The sequence below is a fragment of the Manis pentadactyla genome, chromosome 2 (assembly GCF_030020395.1).
Source record: "Manis pentadactyla isolate mManPen7 chromosome 2, mManPen7.hap1, whole genome shotgun sequence".
Classification (NCBI taxonomy): Eukaryota; Metazoa; Chordata; class Mammalia; order Pholidota; family Manidae; genus Manis; species Manis pentadactyla.
The window spans coordinates 25,287,544-25,309,730 of NC_080020.1; positions in this window are offsets into that span (position 1 = coordinate 25,287,544).

Consider the following 22,187-nt stretch of genomic DNA (forward strand, 5'->3'; position numbering starts at 1 on the left):
GGAGTAACTGTCATCCGAGATGCGAGCAAGAGCAGAGCTTGTATCCATGGCAACGACTGTGGGAGGCGGTCTTTCGCCATGATTCCGAGCCTGGCGCCTCAGCATAAAGGGCAGTCGCGACTGCTGCCTCTCGCTACAGAAGTGATCAGAGAGGTACAGGCTGCATTCTTCTTTAAGATTCTTTTAAGGAAAAAGAGGTATTTTATCATTTTTCTTAACCTTCACACCGAAGGCATTCTCTCCCTAAAAAGAAGTGTAAAGTAATTTCAAAAATGGTTCTTAGAAGGTTTATTTTGCTCGGATGCTTTCCCTGAGGCTGGGCATACTACTTGGGACTACATATAAGGTCAAGTAGCAGTGTATTCGTTTTGAGTTCTTCCGGACAGATACCAGCTCTCGATTATTTATGCAATAAGCAGGCTTAGTCCTATAATACACTAGCTTTATGCTGGCGTAAGTGTTTCCAGAAACCACTTTTTCCCTACTCACACTTTAGTATTTATAGAAATGAATGAGTTACTGCTAACGATTAAAACTAGTAAGTGTAGAAAGGAGGATTATAATGGTATCAAAGGCTTGCTCTGTCACCATGTCTCTCTTCTTATTCATCATTTTCCCCTTTTTTTACTTTTAAATCGCAAGAAAGATTATTTTCTGAAACCATTTAGTCTGTAAGCCTTAGAAATTAAGAGGAAAATAACAAAATCTTTTTATGCATAACTTCCGAAAGACAAAGTGGTTAGGGATCAAATGATACAAATTGTATTTCCTTTTTCTAAGGAAACCTTTATTGAGGAAAATATTCTTTCTTTTCCTCACCCACAATTGTTTCGACTGTTCAGGGAATTAAACTTTTAATTTAAGTTTCCGATTTCCCTGACAATCCTTTTCTCATTCTATGAAATCCTGGAGTCAGAAGAGATTCCAATACACGGAACGCTCTTAGAAAGTATTATATTTTTAATGCCAAAAACAAAAATGCAAACAATGACTTTGTCAGGCCAATTCTGGAAAGCAAAATAATCTTTTCCTTTTTTGACAAACGAACATTTTCCTATATGAATAAATCTTAACTCTGTCAAAATTATACCTGTTAAAAAAAAAGCTTAATTGACTGAATCCGTGAAATTTAATCAAAAGCGACCCATGCAGGGGAGCATAAAACGGTTTTGCCCGATTCCTTCTTAGTGTTTTAGGGTGTAAAAACGCAGTTTGTACAACTGCTGTTCCTTCTGAATGCATTTGACATCTTAGCAAAAGTTCTCTTCTCAGAATTCATATTTAAGATGGGAAATACGGAAAATATTTAGTATGGAAAATTTTTTTGACATGTGGACTCTGGGGACATGCAATGGCTTTTTCCATAACCCTGCATAACGTCATCTTGACTCGGCTTTCTGGCCGGAATAGTGTGAACAGTACCAAGTGTAAAAGTTTCTTTTAAGTCAGAGTAAAGTACATGAAGGGGCTAAGACCACAGCTTTCAGCGAAAGACAGTACTGGGTTCACATCACACGCTTCCGTTCCTTAAAGCCAGGGCACCTCGGGAAACGAATTAAGCTCACTGGGTGTGTGACTCCCTCACTGGGAATATAGGGAGAGTAAAACCCTCCTTCCTCGGTGTAAAGATTGTGAGGATTGAAGTAAACATTACATACAAAATGCCTCGTAAAGAGCACGGCGCTTGCATTGTCGGGAGTAACTGTCATCCGAGATGCGAGCAAGAGCACAGCTTGTATCCATGGCAACGACTGTGGGAGGCGGTCTTTCGCCATGATTCCGAGCCTGGCGCCTCAGCATAAAGGGCAGTCGCGACTGCTGCCTCTCGCTACAGAAGTGATCAGAGAGGTACAGGCTGCATTCTTCTTTAAGATTCTTTTAAGGAAAAAGAGGTATTTTATCATTTTTCTTAACCTTCACACCGAAGGCATTCTCTCCCTAAAAAGAAGTGTAAAGTAATTTCAAAAATGGTTCTTAGAAGGTTTATTTTGCTCGGATGCTTTCCCTGAGGCTGGGCATACTACTTGGGACTACATATAAGGTCAAGTAGCAGTGTATTCGTTTTGAGTTCTTCCGGACAGATACCAGCTCTCGATTATTTATGCAATAAGCAGGCTTAGTCCTATAATACACTAGCTTTATGCTGGCGTAAGTGTTTCCAGAAACCACTTTTTCCCTACTCACACTTTAGTATTTATAGAAATGAATGAGTTACTGCTAACGATTAAAACTAGTAAGTGTAGAAAGGAGGATTATAATGGTATCAAAGGCTTGCTCTGTCACCATGTCTCTCTTCTTATTCATCATTTTCCCCTTCTTTTACTTTTAAATCGCAAGAAAGATTATTTTCTGAAACCATTTAGTCTGTAAGCCTTAGAAATTAAGAGGAAAATAACAAAATCTTTTTATGCATAACTTCCGAAAGACAAAGTGGTTAGGGATCAAATGATACAAATTGTATTTCCTTTTTCTAAGGAAACCTTTATTGAGGAAAATATTCTTTCTTTTCCTCACCCACAATTGTTTCGACTGTTCAGGGAATTAAACTTTTAATTTAAGTTTCTGATTTCCCTGACAATCCTTTTCTCATTCTATGAAATCCTGGAGTCAGAAGAGATTCCAATACACGGAACGCTCTTAGAAAGTATTATATTTTTAATGCCAAAAACAAAAATGCAAACAATGACTTTGTCAGGCCAATTCTGGAAAGCAAAATAATCTTTTCCTTTTTTGACAAACGAACATTTTCCTATATGAATAAATCTTAACTCTGTCAAAATTATACCTGTTAAAAAAAAAGCTTAATTGACTGACATGTGGACTCTGGGGACATGCAATGGCTTTTTCCATAACCCTGCATAACGTCATCTTGACTCGGCTTTCTGGCCGGAATAGTGTGAACAGTACCAAGTGTAAAAGTTTCTTTTAAGTCAAAGTACATGAAGGGGCTAAGACCACAGCTTTCAGCGAAAGACAGTACTGGGTTCACATCACACGCTTCCGTTCCTTAAAGCCAGGGCACCTCGGGAAACGAATTAAGCTCACTGGGTGTGTGACTCCCTCACTGGGAATATAGGGAGAGTAAAACCCTCCTTCTTCGGTGTAAAGATTGTGAGGATTGAAGTAAACATTACATACAAAATGCCTCGTAAAGAGCACGGCGCTTGCATTGTCGGGAGTAACTGTCATCCGAGATGCGAGCAAGAGCACAGCTTGTATCCATGGCAACGACTGTGGGAGGCGGTCTTTCGCCATGATTCCGAGCCTGGCGCCTCAGCATAAAGGGCAGTCGCGACTGCTGCCTCTCGCTACAGAAGTGATCAGAGAGGTACAGGCTGCATTCTTCTTTAAGATTCTTTTAAGGAAAAAGAGGTATTTTATCATTTTTCTTAACCTTCACACCGAAGGCATTCTCTCCCTAAAAAGAAGTGTAAAGTAATTTCAAAAATGGTTCTTAGAAGGTTTATTTTGCTCGGATGCTTTCCCTGAGGCTGGGCATACTACTTGGGACTACATATAAGGTCAAGTAGCAGTGTATTCGTTTTGAGTTCTTCCGGACAGATACCAGCTCTCGATTATTTATGCAATAAGCAGGCTTAGTCCTATAATACACTAGCTTTATGCTGGCGTAAGTGTTTCCAGAAACCACTTTTTCCCTACTCACACTTTAGTATTTATAGAAATGAATGAGTTACTGCTAACGATTAAAACTAGTAAGTGTAGAAAGGAGGATTATAATGGTATCAAAGGCTTGCTCTGTCACCATGTCTCTCTTCTTATTCATCATTTTCCCCTTTTTTTACTTTTAAATCGCAAGAAAGATTATTTTCTGAAACCATTTAGTCTGTAAGCCTTAGAAATTAAGAGGAAAATAACAAAATCTTTTTATGCATAACTTCCGAAAGACAAAGTGGTTAGGGATCAAATGATACAAATTGTATTTCCTTTTTCTAAGGAAACCTTTATTGAGGAAAATATTCTTTCTTTTCCTCACCCACAATTGTTTCGACTGTTCAGGGAATTAAACTTTTAATTTAAGTTTCCGATTTCCCTGACAATCCTTTTCTCATTCTATGAAATCCTGGAGTCAGAAGAGATTCCAATACACGGAACGCTCTTAGAAAGTATTATATTTTTAATGCCAAAAACAAAAATGCAAACAATGACTTTGTCAGGCCAATTCTGGAAAGCAAAATAATCTTTTCCTTTTTTGACAAACGAACATTTTCCTATATGAATAAATCTTAACTCTGTCAAAATTATACCTGTTAAAAAAAAAGCTTAATTGACTGAATCCGTGAAATTTAATCAAAAGCGACCCATGCAGGGGAGCATAAAACGGTTTTGCCCGATTCCTTCTTAGTGTTTTAGGGTGTAAAAACGCAGTTTGTACAACTGCTGTTCCTTCTGAATGCATTTGACATCTTAGCAAAAGTTCTCTTCTCAGAATTCATATTTAAGATGGGAAATACGGAAAATATTTAGTATGGAAAATTTTTTTGACATGTGGACTCTGGGGACATGCAATGGCTTTTTCCATAACCCTGCATAACGTCATCTTGACTCGGCTTTCTGGCCGGAATAGTGTGAACAGTACCAAGTGTAAAAGTTTCTTTTAAGTCAGAGTAAAGTACATGAAGGGGCTAAGACCACAGCTTTCAGCGAAAGACAGTACTGGGTTCACATCACACGCTTCCGTTCCTTAAAGCCAGGGCACCTCGGGAAACGAATTAAGCTCACTGGGTGTGTGACTCCCTCACTGGGAATATAGGGAGAGTAAAACCCTCCTTCCTCGGTGTAAAGATTGTGAGGATTGAAGTAAACATTACATACAAAATGCCTCGTAAAGAGCACGGCGCTTGCATTGTCGGGAGTAACTGTCATCCGAGATGCGAGCAAGAGCACAGCTTGTATCCATGGCAACGACTGTGGGAGGCGGTCTTTCGCCATGATTCCGAGCCTGGCGCCTCAGCATAAAGGGCAGTCGCGACTGCTGCCTCTCGCTACAGAAGTGATCAGAGAGGTACAGGCTGCATTCTTCTTTAAGATTCTTTTAAGGAAAAAGAGGTATTTTATCATTTTTCTTAACCTTCACACCGAAGGCATTCTCTCCCTAAAAAGAAGTGTAAAGTAATTTCAAAAATGGTTCTTAGAAGGTTTATTTTGCTCGGATGCTTTCCCTGAGGCTGGGCATACTACTTGGGACTACATATAAGGTCAAGTAGCAGTGTATTCGTTTTGAGTTCTTCCGGACAGATACCAGCTCTCGATTATTTATGCAATAAGCAGGCTTAGTCCTATAATACACTAGCTTTATGCTGGCGTAAGTGTTTCCAGAAACCACTTTTTCCCTACTCACACTTTAGTATTTATAGAAATGAATGAGTTACTGCTAACGATTAAAACTAGTAAGTGTAGAAAGGAGGATTATAATGGTATCAAAGGCTTGCTCTGTCACCATGTCTCTCTTCTTATTCATCATTTTCCCCTTCTTTTACTTTTAAATCGCAAGAAAGATTATTTTCTGAAACCATTTAGTCTGTAAGCCTTAGAAATTAAGAGGAAAATAACAAAATCTTTTTATGCATAACTTCCGAAAGACAAAGTGGTTAGGGATCAAATGATACAAATTGTATTTCCTTTTTCTAAGGAAACCTTTATTGAGGAAAATATTCTTTCTTTTCCTCACCCACAATTGTTTCGACTGTTCAGGGAATTAAACTTTTAATTTAAGTTTCTGATTTCCCTGACAATCCTTTTCTCATTCTATGAAATCCTGGAGTCAGAAGAGATTCCAATACACGGAACGCTCTTAGAAAGTATTATATTTTTAATGCCAAAAACAAAAATGCAAACAATGACTTTGTCAGGCCAATTCTGGAAAGCAAAATAATCTTTTCCTTTTTTGACAAACGAACATTTTCCTATATGAATAAATCTTAACTCTGTCAAAATTATACCTGTTAAAAAAAAAGCTTAATTGACTGAATCCGTGAAATTTAATCAAAAGCGACCCATGCAGGGGAGCATAAAACGGTTTTGCCCGATTCCTTCTTAGTGTTTTAGGGTGTAAAAACGCAGTTTGTACAACTGCTGTTCCTTCTGAATGCATTTGACATCTTAGCAAAAGTTCTCTTCTCAGAATTCATATTTAAGATGGGAAATACGGAAAATATTTAGTATGGAAAATTTTTTTGACATGTGGACTCTGGGGACATGCAATGGCTTTTTCCATAACCCTGCATAACGTCATCTTGACTCGGCTTTCTGGCCGGAATAGTGTGAACAGTACCAAGTGTAAAAGTTTCTTTTAAGTCAGAGTAAAGTACATGAAGTGGCTAAGACCACAGCTTTCAGCGAAAGACAGTACTGGGTTCACATCACACGCTTCCGTTCCTTAAAGCCAGGGCACCTCGGGAAACGAATTAAGCTCACTGGGTGTGTGACTCCCTCACTGGGAATATAGGGAGAGTAAAACCCTCCTTCCTCGGTGTAAAGATTGTGAGGATTGAAGTAAACATTACATACAAAATGCCTCGTAAAGAGCACGGCGCTTGCATTGTCGGGAGTAACTGTCATCCGAGATGCGAGCAAGAGCACAGCTTGTATCCATGGCAACGACTGTGGGAGGCGGTCTTTCGCCATGATTCCGAGCCTGGCGCCTCAGCATAAAGGGCAGTCGCGACTGCTGCCTCTCGCTACAGAAGTGATCAGAGAGGTACAGGCTGCATTCTTCTTTAAGATTCTTTTAAGGAAAAAGAGGTATTTTATCATTTTTCTTAACCTTCACACCGAAGGCATTCTCTCCCTAAAAAGAAGTGTAAAGTAATTTCAAAAATGGTTCTTAGAAGGTTTATTTTGCTCGGATGCTTTCCCTGAGGCTGGGCATACTACTTGGGACTACATATAAGGTCAAGTAGCAGTGTATTCGTTTTGAGTTCTTCCGGACAGATACCAGCTCTCGATTATTTATGCAATAAGCAGGCTTAGTCCTATAATACACTAGCTTTATGCTGGCGTAAGTGTTTCCAGAAACCACTTTTTCCCTACTCACACTTTAGTATTTATAGAAATGAATGAGTTACTGCTAACGATTAAAACTAGTAAGTGTAGAAAGGAGGATTATAATGGTATCAAAGGCTTGCTCTGTCACCATGTCTCTCTTCTTATTCATCATTTTCCCCTTCTTTTACTTTTAAATCGCAAGAAAGATTATTTTCTGAAACCATTTAGTCTGTAAGCCTTAGAAATTAAGAGGAAAATAACAAAATCTTTTTATGCATAACTTCCGAAAGACAAAGTGGTTAGGGATCAAATGATACAAATTGTATTTCCTTTTTCTAAGGAAACCTTTATTGAGGAAAATATTCTTTCTTTTCCTCACCCACAATTGTTTCGACTGTTCAGGGAATTAAACTTTTAATTTAAGTTTCTGATTTCCCTGACAATCCTTTTCTCATTCTATGAAATCCTGGAGTCAGAAGAGATTCCAATACACGGAACGCTCTTAGAAAGTATTATATTTTTAATGCCAAAAACAAAAATGCAAACAATGACTTTGTCAGGCCAATTCTGGAAAGCAAAATAATCTTTTCCTTTTTTGACAAACGAACATTTTCCTATATGAATAAATCTTAACTCTGTCAAAATTATACCTGTTAAAAAAAAAGCTTAATTGACTGACATGTGGACTCTGGGGACATGCAATGGCTTTTTCCATAACCCTGCATAACGTCATCTTGACTCGGCTTTCTGGCCGGAATAGTGTGAACAGTACCAAGTGTAAAAGTTTCTTTTAAGTCAGAGTAAAGTACATGAAGGGGCTAAGACCACAGCTTTCAGCGAAAGACAGTACTGGGTTCACATCACACGCTTCCGTTCCTTAAAGCCAGGGCACCTCGGGAAACGAATTAAGCTCACTGGGTGTGTGACTCCCTCACTGGGAATATAGGGAGAGTAAAACCCTCCTTCCTCGGTGTAAAGATTGTGAGGATTGAAGTAAACATTACATACAAAATGCCTCGTAAAGAGCACGGCGCTTGCATTGTCGGGAGTAACTGTCATCCGAGATGCGAGCAAGAGCACAGCTTGTATCCATGGCAACGACTGTGGGAGGCGGTCTTTCGCCATGATTCCGAGCCTGGCGCCTCAGCATAAAGGGCAGTCGCGACTGCTGCCTCTCGCTACAGAAGTGATCAGAGAGGTACAGGCTGCATTCTTCTTTAAGATTCTTTTAAGGAAAAAGAGGTATTTTATCATTTTTCTTAACCTTCACACCGAAGGCATTCTCTCCCTAAAAAGAAGTGTAAAGTAATTTCAAAAATGGTTCTTAGAAGGTTTATTTTGCTCGGATGCTTTCCCTGAGGCTGGGCATACTACTTGGGACTACATATAAGGTCAAGTAGCAGTGTATTCGTTTTGAGTTCTTCCGGACAGATACCAGCTCTCGATTATTTATGCAATAAGCAGGCTTAGTCCTATAATACACTAGCTTTATGCTGGCGTAAGTGTTTCCAGAAACCACTTTTTCCCTACTCACACTTTAGTATTTATAGAAATGAATGAGTTACTGCTAACGATTAAAACTAGTAAGTGTAGAAAGGAGGATTATAATGGTATCAAAGGCTTGCTCTGTCACCATGTCTCTCTTCTTATTCATCATTTTCCCCTTCTTTTACTTTTAAATCGCAAGGAAGATTATTTTCTGAAACCATTTAGTCTGTAAGCCTTAGAAATTAAGAGGAAAATAACAAAATCTTTTTATGCATAACTTCCGAAAGACAAAGTGGTTAGGGATCAAATGATACAAATTGTATTTCCTTTTTCTAAGGAAACCTTTATTGAGGAAAATATTCTTTCTTTTCCTCACCCACAATTGTTTCGACTGTTCAGGGAATTAAACTTTTAATTTAAGTTTCTGATTTCCCTGACAATCCTTTTCTCATTCTATGAAATCCTGGAGTCAGAAGAGATTCCAATACACGGAACGCTCTTAGAAAGTATTATATTTTTAATGCCAAAAACAAAAATGCAAACAATGACTTTGTCAGGCCAATTCTGGAAAGCAAAATAATCTTTTCCTTTTTTGACAAACGAACATTTTCCTATATGAATAAATCTTAACTCTGTCAAAATTATACCTGTTAAAAAAAAAGCTTAATTGACTGAATCCGTGAAATTTAATCAAAAGCGACCCATGCAGGGGAGCATAAAACGGTTTTGCCCGATTCCTTCTTAGTGTTTTAGGGTGTAAAAACGCAGTTTGTACAACTGCTGTTCCTTCTGAATGCATTTGACATCTTAGCAAAAGTTCTCTTCTCAGAATTCATATTTAAGATGGGAAATACGGAAAATATTTAGTATGGAAAATTTTTTTGACATGTGGACTCTGGGGACATGCAATGGCTTTTTCCATAACCCTGCATAACGTCATCTTGACTCGGCTTTCTGGCCGGAATAGTGTGAACAGTACCAAGTGTAAAAGTTTCTTTTAAGTCAGAGTAAAGTACATGAAGGGGCTAAGACCACAGCTTTCAGCGAAAGACAGTACTGGGTTCACATCACACGCTTCCGTTCCTTAAAGCCAGGGCACCTCGGGAAACGAATTAAGCTCACTGGGTGTGTGACTCCCTCACTGGGAATATAGGGAGAGTAAAACCCTCCTTCCTCGGTGTAAAGATTGTGAGGATTGAAGTAAACATTACATACAAAATGCCTCGTAAAGAGCACGGCGCTTGCATTGTCGGGAGTAACTGTCATCCGAGATGCGAGCAAGAGCACAGCTTGTATCCATGGCAACGACTGTGGGAGGCGGTCTTTCGCCATGATTCCGAGCCTGGCGCCTCAGCATAAAGGGCAGTCGCGACTGCTGCCTCTCGCTACAGAAGTGATCAGAGAGGTACAGGCTGCATTCTTCTTTAAGATTCTTTTAAGGAAAAAGAGGTATTTTATCATTTTTCTTAACCTTCACACCGAAGGCATTCTCTCCCTAAAAAGAAGTGTAAAGTAATTTCAAAAATGGTTCTTAGAAGGTTTATTTTGCTCGGATGCTTTCCCTGAGGCTGGGCATACTACTTGGGACTACATATAAGGTCAAGTAGCAGTGTATTCGTTTTGAGTTCTTCCGGACAGATACCAGCTCTCGATTATTTATGCAATAAGCAGGCTTAGTCCTATAATACACTAGCTTTATGCTGGCGTAAGTGTTTCCAGAAACCACTTTTTCCCTACTCACACTTTAGTATTTATAGAAATGAATGAGTTACTGCTAACGATTAAAACTAGTAAGTGTAGAAAGGAGGATTATAATGGTATCAAAGGCTTGCTCTGTCACCATGTCTCTCTTCTTATTCATCATTTTCCCCTTCTTTTACTTTTAAATCGCAAGGAAGATTATTTTCTGAAACCATTTAGTCTGTAAGCCTTAGAAATTAAGAGGAAAATAACAAAATCTTTTTATGCATAACTTCCGAAAGACAAAGTGGTTAGGGATCAAATGATACAAATTGTATTTCCTTTTTCTAAGGAAACCTTTATTGAGGAAAATATTCTTTCTTTTCCTCACCCACAATTGTTTCGACTGTTCAGGGAATTAAACTTTTAATTTAAGTTTCTGATTTCCCTGACAATCCTTTTCTCATTCTATGAAATCCTGGAGTCAGAAGAGATTCCAATACACGGAACGCTCTTAGAAAGTATTATATTTTTAATGCCAAAAACAAAAATGCAAACAATGACTTTGTCAGGCCAATTCTGGAAAGCAAAATAATCTTTTCCTTTTTTGACAAACGAACATTTTCCTATATGAATAAATCTTAACTCTGTCAAAATTATACCTGTTAAAAAAAAAGCTTAATTGACTGACATGTGGACTCTGGGGACATGCAATGGCTTTTTCCATAACCCTGCATAACGTCATCTTGACTCGGCTTTCTGGCCGGAATAGTGTGAACAGTACCAAGTGTAAAAGTTTCTTTTAAGTCAGAGTAAAGTACATGAAGGGGCTAAGACCACAGCTTTCAGCGAAAGACAGTACTGGGTTCACATCACACGCTTCCGTTCCTTAAAGCCAGGGCACCTCGGGAAACGAATTAAGCTCACTGGGTGTGTGACTCCCTCACTGGGAATATAGGGAGAGTAAAACCCTCCTTCCTCGGTGTAAAGATTGTGAGGATTGAAGTAAACATTACATACAAAATGCCTCGTAAAGAGCACGGCGCTTGCATTGTCGGGAGTAACTGTCATCCGAGATGCGAGCAAGAGCACAGCTTGTATCCATGGCAACGACTGTGGGAGGCGGTCTTTCGCCATGATTCCGAGCCTGGCGCCTCAGCATAAAGGGCAGTCGCGACTGCTGCCTCTCGCTACAGAAGTGATCAGAGAGGTACAGGCTGCATTCTTCTTTAAGATTCTTTTAAGGAAAAAGAGGTATTTTATCATTTTTCTTAACCTTCACACCGAAGGCATTCTCTCCCTAAAAAGAAGTGTAAAGTAATTTCAAAAATGGTTCTTAGAAGGTTTATTTTGCTCGGATGCTTTCCCTGAGGCTGGGCATACTACTTGGGACTACATATAAGGTCAAGTAGCAGTGTATTCGTTTTGAGTTCTTCCGGACAGATACCAGCTCTCGATTATTTATGCAATAAGCAGGCTTAGTCCTATAATACACTAGCTTTATGCTGGCGTAAGTGTTTCCAGAAACCACTTTTTCCCTACTCACACTTTAGTATTTATAGAAATGAATGAGTTACTGCTAACGATTAAAACTAGTAAGTGTAGAAAGGAGGATTATAATGGTATCAAAGGCTTGCTCTGTCACCATGTCTCTCTTCTTATTCATCATTTTCCCCTTCTTTTACTTTTAAATCGCAAGAAAGATTATTTTCTGAAACCATTTAGTCTGTAAGCCTTAGAAATTAAGAGGAAAATAACAAAATCTTTTTATGCATAACTTCCGAAAGACAAAGTGGTTAGGGATCAAATGATACAAATTGTATTTCCTTTTTCTAAGGAAACCTTTATTGAGGAAAATATTCTTTCTTTTCCTCACCCACAATTGTTTCGACTGTCCAGGGAATTAAACTTTTAATTTAAGTTTCTGATTTCCCTGACAATCCTTTTCTCATTCTATGAAATCCTGGAGTCAGAAGAGATTCCAATACACGGAACGCTCTTAGAAAGTATTATATTTTTAATGCCAAAAACAAAAATGCAAACAATGACTTTGTCAGGCCAATTCTGGAAAGCAAAATAATCTTTTCCTTTTTTGACAAACGAACATTTTCCTATATGAATAAATCTTAACTCTGTCAAAATTATACCTGTTAAAAAAAAAGCTTAATTGACTGAATCCGTGAAATTTAATCAAAAGCGACCCATGCAGGGGAGCATAAAACGGTTTTGCCCGATTCCTTCTTAGTGTTTTAGGGTGTAAAAACGCAGTTTGTACAACTGCTGTTCCTTCTGAATGCATTTGACATCTTAGCAAAAGTTCTCTTCTCAGAATTCATATTTAAGATGGGAAATACGGAAAATATTTAGTATGGAAAATTTTTTTGACATGTGGACTCTGGGGACATGCAATGGCTTTTTCCATAACCCTGCATAACGTCATCTTGACTCGGCTTTCTGGCCGGAATAGTGTGAACAGTACCAAGTGTAAAAGTTTCTTTTAAGTCAGAGTAAAGTACATGAAGGGGCTAAGACCACAGCTTTCAGCGAAAGACAGTACTGGGTTCACATCACACGCTTCCGTTCCTTAAAGCCAGGGCACCTCGGGAAACGAATTAAGCTCACTGGGTGTGTGACTCCCTCACTGGGAATATAGGGAGAGTAAAACCCTCCTTCCTCGGTGTAAAGATTGTGAGGATTGAAGTAAACATTACATACAAAATGCCTCGTAAAGAGCACGGCGCTTGCATTGTCGGGAGTAACTGTCATCCGAGATGCGAGCAAGAGCACAGCTTGTATCCATGGCAACGACTGTGGGAGGCGGTCTTTCGCCATGATTCCGAGCCTGGCGCCTCAGCATAAAGGGCAGTCGCGACTGCTGCCTCTCGCTACAGAAGTGATCAGAGAGGTACAGGCTGCATTCTTCTTTAAGATTCTTTTAAGGAAAAAGAGGTATTTTATCATTTTTCTTAACCTTCACACCGAAGGCATTCTCTCCCTAAAAAGAAGTGTAAAGTAATTTCAAAAATGGTTCTTAGAAGGTTTATTTTGCTCGGATGCTTTCCCTGAGGCTGGGCATACTACTTGGGACTACATATAAGGTCAAGTAGCAGTGTATTCGTTTTGAGTTCTTCCGGACAGATACCAGCTCTCGATTATTTATGCAATAAGCAGGCTTAGTCCTATAATACACTAGCTTTATGCTGGCGTAAGTGTTTCCAGAAACCACTTTTTCCCTACTCACACTTTAGTATTTATAGAAATGAATGAGTTACTGCTAACGATTAAAACTAGTAAGTGTAGAAAGGAGGATTATAATGGTATCAAAGGCTTGCTCTGTCACCATGTCTCTCTTCTTATTCATCATTTTCCCCTTCTTTTACTTTTAAATCGCAAGAAAGATTATTTTCTGAAACCATTTAGTCTGTAAGCCTTAGAAATTAAGAGGAAAATAACAAAATCTTTTTATGCATAACTTCCGAAAGACAAAGTGGTTAGGGATCAAATGATACAAATTGTATTTCCTTTTTCTAAGGAAACCTTTATTGAGGAAAATATTCTTTCTTTTCCTCACCCACAATTGTTTCGACTGTTCAGGGAATTAAACTTTTAATTTAAGTTTCTGATTTCCCTGACAATCCTTTTCTCATTCTATGAAATCCTGGAGTCAGAAGAGATTCCAATACACGGAACGCTCTTAGAAAGTATTATATTTTTAATGCCAAAAACAAAAATGCAAACAATGACTTTGTCAGGCCAATTCTGGAAAGCAAAATAATCTTTTCCTTTTTTGACAAACGAACATTTTCCTATATGAATAAATCTTAACTCTGTCAAAATTATACCTGTTAAAAAAAAAGCTTAATTGACTGACATGTGGACTCTGGGGACATGCAATGGCTTTTTCCATAACCCTGCATAACGTCATCTTGACTCGGCTTTCTGGCCGGAATAGTGTGAACAGTACCAAGTGTAAAAGTTTCTTTTAAGTCAGAGTAAAGTACATGAAGGGGCTAAGACCACAGCTTTCAGCGAAAGACAGTACTGGGTTCACATCACACGCTTCCGTTCCTTAAAGCCAGGGCACCTCGGGAAACGAATTAAGCTCACTGGGTGTGTGACTCCCTCACTGGGAATATAGGGAGAGTAAAACCCTCCTTCCTCGGTGTAAAGATTGTGAGGATTGAAGTAAACATTACATACAAAATGCCTCGTAAAGAGCACGGCGCTTGCATTGTCGGGAGTAACTGTCATCCGAGATGCGAGCAAGAGCAGAGCTTGTATCCATGGCAACGACTGTGGGAGGCGGTCTTTCGCCATGATTCCGAGCCTGGCGCCTCAGCATAAAGGGCAGTCGCGACTGCTGCCTCTCGCTACAGAAGTGATCAGAGAGGTACAGGCTGCATTCTTCTTTAAGATTCTTTTAAGGAAAAAGAGGTATTTTATCATTTTTCTTAACCTTCACACCGAAGGCATTCTCTCCCTAAAAAGAAGTGTAAAGTAATTTCAAAAATGGTTCTTAGAAGGTTTATTTTGCTCGGATGCTTTCCCTGAGGCTGGGCATACTACTTGGGACTACATATAAGGTCAAGTAGCAGTGTATTCGTTTTGAGTTCTTCCGGACAGATACCAGCTCTCGATTATTTATGCAATAAGCAGGCTTAGTCCTATAATACACTAGCTTTATGCTGGCGTAAGTGTTTCCAGAAACCACTTTTTCCCTACTCACACTTTAGTATTTATAGAAATGAATGAGTTACTGCTAACGATTAAAACTAGTAAGTGTAGAAAGGAGGATTATAATGGTATCAAAGGCTTGCTCTGTCACCATGTCTCTCTTCTTATTCATCATTTTCCCCTTCTTTTACTTTTAAATCGCAAGAAAGATTATTTTCTGAAACCATTTAGTCTGTAAGCCTTAGAAATTAAGAGGAAAATAACAAAATCTTTTTATGCATAACTTCCGAAAGACAAAGTGGTTAGGGATCAAATGATACAAATTGTATTTCCTTTTTCTAAGGAAACCTTTATTGAGGAAAATATTCTTTCTTTTCCTCACCCACAATTGTTTCGACTGTTCAGGGAATTAAACTTTTAATTTAAGTTTCCGATTTCCCTGACAATCCTTTTCTCATTCTATGAAATCCTGGAGTCAGAAGAGATTCCAATACACGGAACGCTCTTAGAAAGTATTATATTTTTAATGCCAAAAACAAAAATGCAAACAATGACTTTGTCAGGCCAATTCTGGAAAGCAAAATAATCTTTTCCTTTTTTGACAAACGAACATTTTCCTATATGAATAAATCTTAACTCTGTCAAAATTATACCTGTTAAAAAAAAAGCTTAATTGACTGAATCCGTGAAATTTAATCAAAAGCGACCCATGCAGGGGAGCATAAAACGGTTTTGCCCGATTCCTTCTTAGTGTTTTAGGGTGTAAAAACGCAGTTTGTACAACTGCTGTTCCTTCTGAATGCATTTGACATCTTAGCAAAAGTTCTCTTCTCAGAATTCATATTTAAGATGGGAAATACGGAAAATATTTAGTATGGAAAATTTTTTTGACATGTGGACTCTGGGGACATGCAATGGCTTTTTCCATAACCCTGCATAACGTCATCTTGACTCGGCTTTCTGGCCGGAATAGTGTGAACAGTACCAAGTGTAAAAGTTTCTTTTAAGTCAGAGTAAAGTACATGAAGGGGCTAAGACCACAGCTTTCAGCGAAAGACAGTACTGGGTTCACATCACACGCTTCCGTTCCTTAAAGCCAGGGCACCTCGGGAAACGAATTAAGCTCACTGGGTGTGTGACTCCCTCACTGGGAATATAGGGAGAGTAAAACCCTCCTTCCTCGGTGTAAAGATTGTGAGGATTGAAGTAAACATTACATACAAAATGCCTCGTAAAGAGCACGGCGCTTGCATTGTCGGGAGTAACTGTCATCCGAGATGCGAGCAAGAGCACAGCTTGTATCCATGGCAACGACTGTGGGAGGCGGTCTTTCGCCATGATTCCGAGCCTGGCGCCTCAGCATAAAGGGCAGTCGCGACTGCTGCCTCTCGCTACAGAAGTGATCAGAGAGGTACAGGCTGCATTCTTCTTTAAGATTCTTTTAAGGAAAAAGAGGTATTTTATCATTTTTCTTAACCTTCACACCGAAGGCATTCTCTCCCTAAAAAGAAGTGTAAAGTAATTTCAAAAATGGTTCTTAGAAGGTTTATTTTGCTCGGATGCTTTCCCTGAGGCTGGGCATACTACTTGGGACTACATATAAGGTCAAGTAGCAGTGTATTCGTTTTGAGTTCTTCCGGACAGATACCAGCTCTCGATTATTTATGCAATAAGCAGGCTTAGTCCTATAATACACTAGCTTTATGCTGGCGTAAGTGTTTCCAGAAACCACTTTTTCCCTACTCACACTTTAGTATTTATAGAAATGAATGAGTTACTGCTAACGATTAAAACTAGTAAGTGTAGAAAGGAGGATTATAATGGTATCAAAGGCTTGCTCTGTCACCATGTCTCTCTTCTTATTCATCATTTTCCCCTTCTTTTACTTTTAAATCGCAAGGAAGATTATTTTCTGAAACCATTTAGTCTGTAAGCCTTAGAAATTAAGAGGAAAATAACAAAATCTTTTTATGCATAACTTCCGAAAGACAAAGTGGTTAGGGATCAAATGATACAAATTGTATTTCCTTTTTCTAAGGAAACCTTTATTGAGGAAAATATTCTTTCTTTTCCTCACCCACAATTGTTTCGACTGTTCAGGGAATTAAACTTTTAATTTAAGTTTCTGATTTCCCTGACAATCCTTTTCTCATTCTATGAAATCCTGGAGTCAGAAGAGATTCCAATACACGGAACGCTCTTAGAAAGTATTATATTTTTAATGCCAAAAACAAAAATGCAAACAATGACTTTGTCAGGCCAATTCTGGAAAGCAAAATAATCTTTTCCTTTTTTGACAAACGAACATTTTCCTATATGAATAAATCTTAACTCTGTCAAAATTATACCTGTTAAAAAAAAAGCTTAATTGACTGAATCCGTGAAATTTAATCAAAAGCGACCCATGCAGGGGAGCATAAAACGGTTTTGCCCGATTCCTTCTTAGTGTTTTAGGGTGTAAAAACGCAGTTTGTACAACTGCTGTTCCTTCTGAATGCATTTGACATCTTAGCAAAAGTTCTCTTCTCAGAATTCATATTTAAGATGGGAAATACGGAAAATATTTAGTATGGAAAATTTTTTTGACATGTGGACTCTGGGGACATGCAATGGCTTTTTCCATAACCCTGCATAACGTCATCTTGACTCGGCTTTCTGGCCGGAATAGTGTGAACAGTACCAAGTGTAAAAGTTTCTTTTAAGTCAGAGTAAAGTACATGAAGTGGCTAAGACCACAGCTTTCAGCGAAAGACAGTACTGGGTTCACATCACACGCTTCCGTTCCTTAAAGCCAGGGCACCTCGGGAAACGAATTAAGCTCACTGGGTGTGTGACTCCCTCACTGGGAATATAGGGAGAGTAAAACCCTCCTTCCTCGGTGTAAAGATTGTGAGGATTGAAGTAAACATTACATACAAAATGCCTCGTAAAGAGCACGGCGCTTGCATTGTCGGGAGTAACTGTCATCCGAGATGCGAGCAAGAGCACAGCTTGTATCCATGGCAACGACTGTGGGAGGCGGTCTTTCGCCATGATTCCGAGCCTGGCGCCTCAGCATAAAGGGCAGTCGCGACTGCTGCCTCTCGCTACAGAAGTGATCAGAGAGGTACAGGCTGCATTCTTCTTTAAGATTCTTTTAAGGAAAAAGAGGTATTTTATCATTTTTCTTAACCTTCACACCGAAGGCATTCTCTCCCTAAAAAGAAGTGTAAAGTAATTTCAAAAATGGTTCTTAGAAGGTTTATTTTGCTCGGATGCTTTCCCTGAGGCTGGGCATACTACTTGGGACTACATATAAGGTCAAGTAGCAGTGTATTCGTTTTGAGTTCTTCCGGACAGATACCAGCTCTCGATTATTTATGCAATAAGCAGGCTTAGTCCTATAATACACTAGCTTTATGCTGGCGTAAGTGTTTCCAGAAACCACTTTTTCCCTACTCACACTTTAGTATTTATAGAAATGAATGAGTTACTGCTAACGATTAAAACTAGTAAGTGTAGAAAGGAGGATTATAATGGTATCAAAGGCTTGCTCTGTCACCATGTCTCTCTTCTTATTCATCATTTTCCCCTTCTTTTACTTTTAAATCGCAAGAAAGATTATTTTCTGAAACCATTTAGTCTGTAAGCCTTAGAAATTAAGAGGAAAATAACAAAATCTTTTTATGCATAACTTCCGAAAGACAAAGTGGTTAGGGATCAAATGATACAAATTGTATTTCCTTTTTCTAAGGAAACCTTTATTGAGGAAAATATTCTTTCTTTTCCTCACCCACAATTGTTTCGACTGTTCAGGGAATTAAACTTTTAATTTAAGTTTCTGATTTCCCTGACAATCCTTTTCTCATTCTATGAAATCCTGGAGTCAGAAGAGATTCCAATACACGGAACGCTCTTAGAAAGTATTATATTTTTAATGCCAAAAACAAAAATGCAAACAATGACTTTGTCAGGCCAATTCTGGAAAGCAAAATAATCTTTTCCTTTTTTGACAAACGAACATTTTCCTATATGAATAAATCTTAACTCTGTCAAAATTATACCTGTTAAAAAAAAAGCTTAATTGACTGACATGTGGACTCTGGGGACATGCAATGGCTTTTTCCATAACCCTGCATAACGTCATCTTGACTCGGCTTTCTGGCCGGAATAGTGTGAACAGTACCAAGTGTAAAAGTTTCTTTTAAGTCAGAGTAAAGTACATGAAGGGGCTAAGACCACAGCTTTCAGCGAAAGACAGTACTGGGTTCACATCACACGCTTCCGTTCCTTAAAGCCAGGGCACCTCGGGAAACGAATTAAGCTCACTGGGTGTGTGACTCCCTCACTGGGAATATAGGGAGAGTAAAACCCTCCTTCCTCGGTGTAAAGATTGTGAGGATTGAAGTAAACATTACATACAAAATGCCTCGTAAAGAGCACGGCGCTTGCATTGTCGGGAGTAACTGTCATCCGAGATGCGAGCAAGAGCACAGCTTGTATCCATGGCAACGACTGTGGGAGGCGGTCTTTCGCCATGATTCCGAGCCTGGCGCCTCAGCATAAAGGGCAGTCGCGACTGCTGCCTCTCGCTACAGAAGTGATCAGAGAGGTACAGGCTGCATTCTTCTTTAAGATTCTTTTAAGGAAAAAGAGGTATTTTATCATTTTTCTTAACCTTCACACCGAAGGCATTCTCTCCCTAAAAAGAAGTGTAAAGTAATTTCAAAAATGGTTCTTAGAAGGTTTATTTTGCTCGGATGCTTTCCCTGAGGCTGGGCATACTACTTGGGACTACATATAAGGTCAAGTAGCAGTGTATTCGTTTTGAGTTCTTCCGGACAGATACCAGCTCTCGATTATTTATGCAATAAGCAGGCTTAGTCCTATAATACACTAGCTTTATGCTGGCGTAAGTGTTTCCAGAAACCACTTTTTCCCTACTCACACTTTAGTATTTATAGAAATGAATGAGTTACTGCTAACGATTAAAACTAGTAAGTGTAGAAAGGAGGATTATAATGGTATCAAAGGCTTGCTCTGTCACCATGTCTCTCTTCTTATTCATCATTTTCCCCTTCTTTTACTTTTAAATCGCAAGGAAGATTATTTTCTGAAACCATTTAGTCTGTAAGCCTTAGAAATTAAGAGGAAAATAACAAAATCTTTTTATGCATAACTTCCGAAAGACAAAGTGGTTAGGGATCAAATGATACAAATTGTATTTCCTTTTTCTAAGGAAACCTTTATTGAGGAAAATATTCTTTCTTTTCCTCACCCACAATTGTTTCGACTGTTCAGGGAATTAAACTTTTAATTTAAGTTTCTGATTTCCCTGACAATCCTTTTCTCATTCTATGAAATCCTGGAGTCAGAAGAGATTCCAATACACGGAACGCTCTTAGAAAGTATTATATTTTTAATGCCAAAAACAAAAATGCAAACAATGACTTTGTCAGGCCAATTCTGGAAAGCAAAATAATCTTTTCCTTTTTTGACAAACGAACATTTTCCTATATGAATAAATCTTAACTCTGTCAAAATTATACCTGTTAAAAAAAAAGCTTAATTGACTGAATCCGTGAAATTTAATCAAAAGCGACCCATGCAGGGGAGCATAAAACGGTTTTGCCCGATTCCTTCTTAGTGTTTTAGGGTGTAAAAACGCAGTTTGTACAACTGCTGTTCCTTCTGAATGCATTTGACATCTTAGCAAAAGTTCTCTTCTCAGAATTCATATTTAAGATGGGAAATACGGAAAATATTTAGTATGGAAAATTTTTTTGACATGTGGACTCTGGGGACATGCAATGGCTTTTTCCATAACCCTGCATAACGTCATCTTGACTCGGCTTTCTGGCCGGAATAGTGTGAACAGTACCAAGTGTAAAAGTTTCTTTTAAGTCAGAGTAAAGTACATGAAGGGGCTAAGACCACAGCTTTCAGCGAAAGACAGTACTGGGTTCACATCACACGCTTCCGTTCCTTAAAGCCAGGGCACCTCGGGAAACGAATTAAGCTCACTGGGTGTGTGACTCCCTCACTGGGAATATAGGGAGAGTAAAACCCTCCTTCCTCGGTGTAAAGATTGTGAGGATTGAAGTAAACATTACATACAAAATGCCTCGTAAAGAGCACGGCGCTTGCATTGTCGGGAGTAACTGTCATCCGAGATGCGAGCAAGAGCACAGCTTGTATCCATGGCAACGACTGTGGGAGGCGGTCTTTCGCCATGATTCCGAGCCTGGCGCCTCAGCATAAAGGGCAGTCGCGACTGCTGCCTCTCGCTACAGAAGTGATCAGAGAGGTACAGGCTGCATTCTTCTTTAAGATTCTTTTAAGGAAAAAGAGGTATTTTATCATTTTTCTTAACCTTCACACCGAAGGCATTCTCTCCCTAAAAAGAAGTGTAAAGTAATTTCAAAAATGGTTCTTAGAAGGTTTATTTTGCTCGGATGCTTTCCCTGAGGCTGGGCATACTACTTGGGACTACATATAAGGTCAAGTAGCAGTGTATTCGTTTTGAGTTCTTCCGGACAGATACCAGCTCTCGATTATTTATGCAATAAGCAGGCTTAGTCCTATAATACACTAGCTTTATGCTGGCGTAAGTGTTTCCAGAAACCACTTTTTCCCTACTCACACTTTAGTATTTATAGAAATGAATGAGTTACTGCTAACGATTAAAACTAGTAAGTGTAGAAAGGAGGATTATAATGGTATCAAAGGCTTGCTCTGTCACCATGTCTCTCTTCTTATTCATCATTTTCCCCTTCTTTTACTTTTAAATCGCAAGAAAGATTATTTTCTGAAACCATTTAGTCTGTAAGCCTTAGAAATTAAGAGGAAAATAACAAAATCTTTTTATGCATAACTTCCGAAAGACAAAGTGGTTAGGGATCAAATGATACAAATTGTATTTCCTTTTTCTAAGGAAACCTTTATTGAGGAAAATATTCTTTCTTTTCCTCACCCACAATTGTTTCGACTGTTCAGGGAATTAAACTTTTAATTTAAGTTTCTGATTTCCCTGACAATCCTTTTCTCATTCTATGAAATCCTGGAGTCAGAAGAGATTCCAATACACGGAACGCTCTTAGAAAGTATTATATTTTTAATGCCAAAAACAAAAATGCAAACAATGACTTTGTCAGGCCAATTCTGGAAAGCAAAATAATCTTTTCCTTTTTTGACAAACGAACATTTTCCTATACGAATAAATCTTAACTCTGTCAAAATTATACCTGTTAAAAAAAAAGCTTAATTGACTGAATCCGTGAAATTTAATCAAAAGCGACCCATGCAGGGGAGCATAAAACGGTTTTGCCCGATTCCTTCTTAGTGTTTTAGGGTGTAAAAAC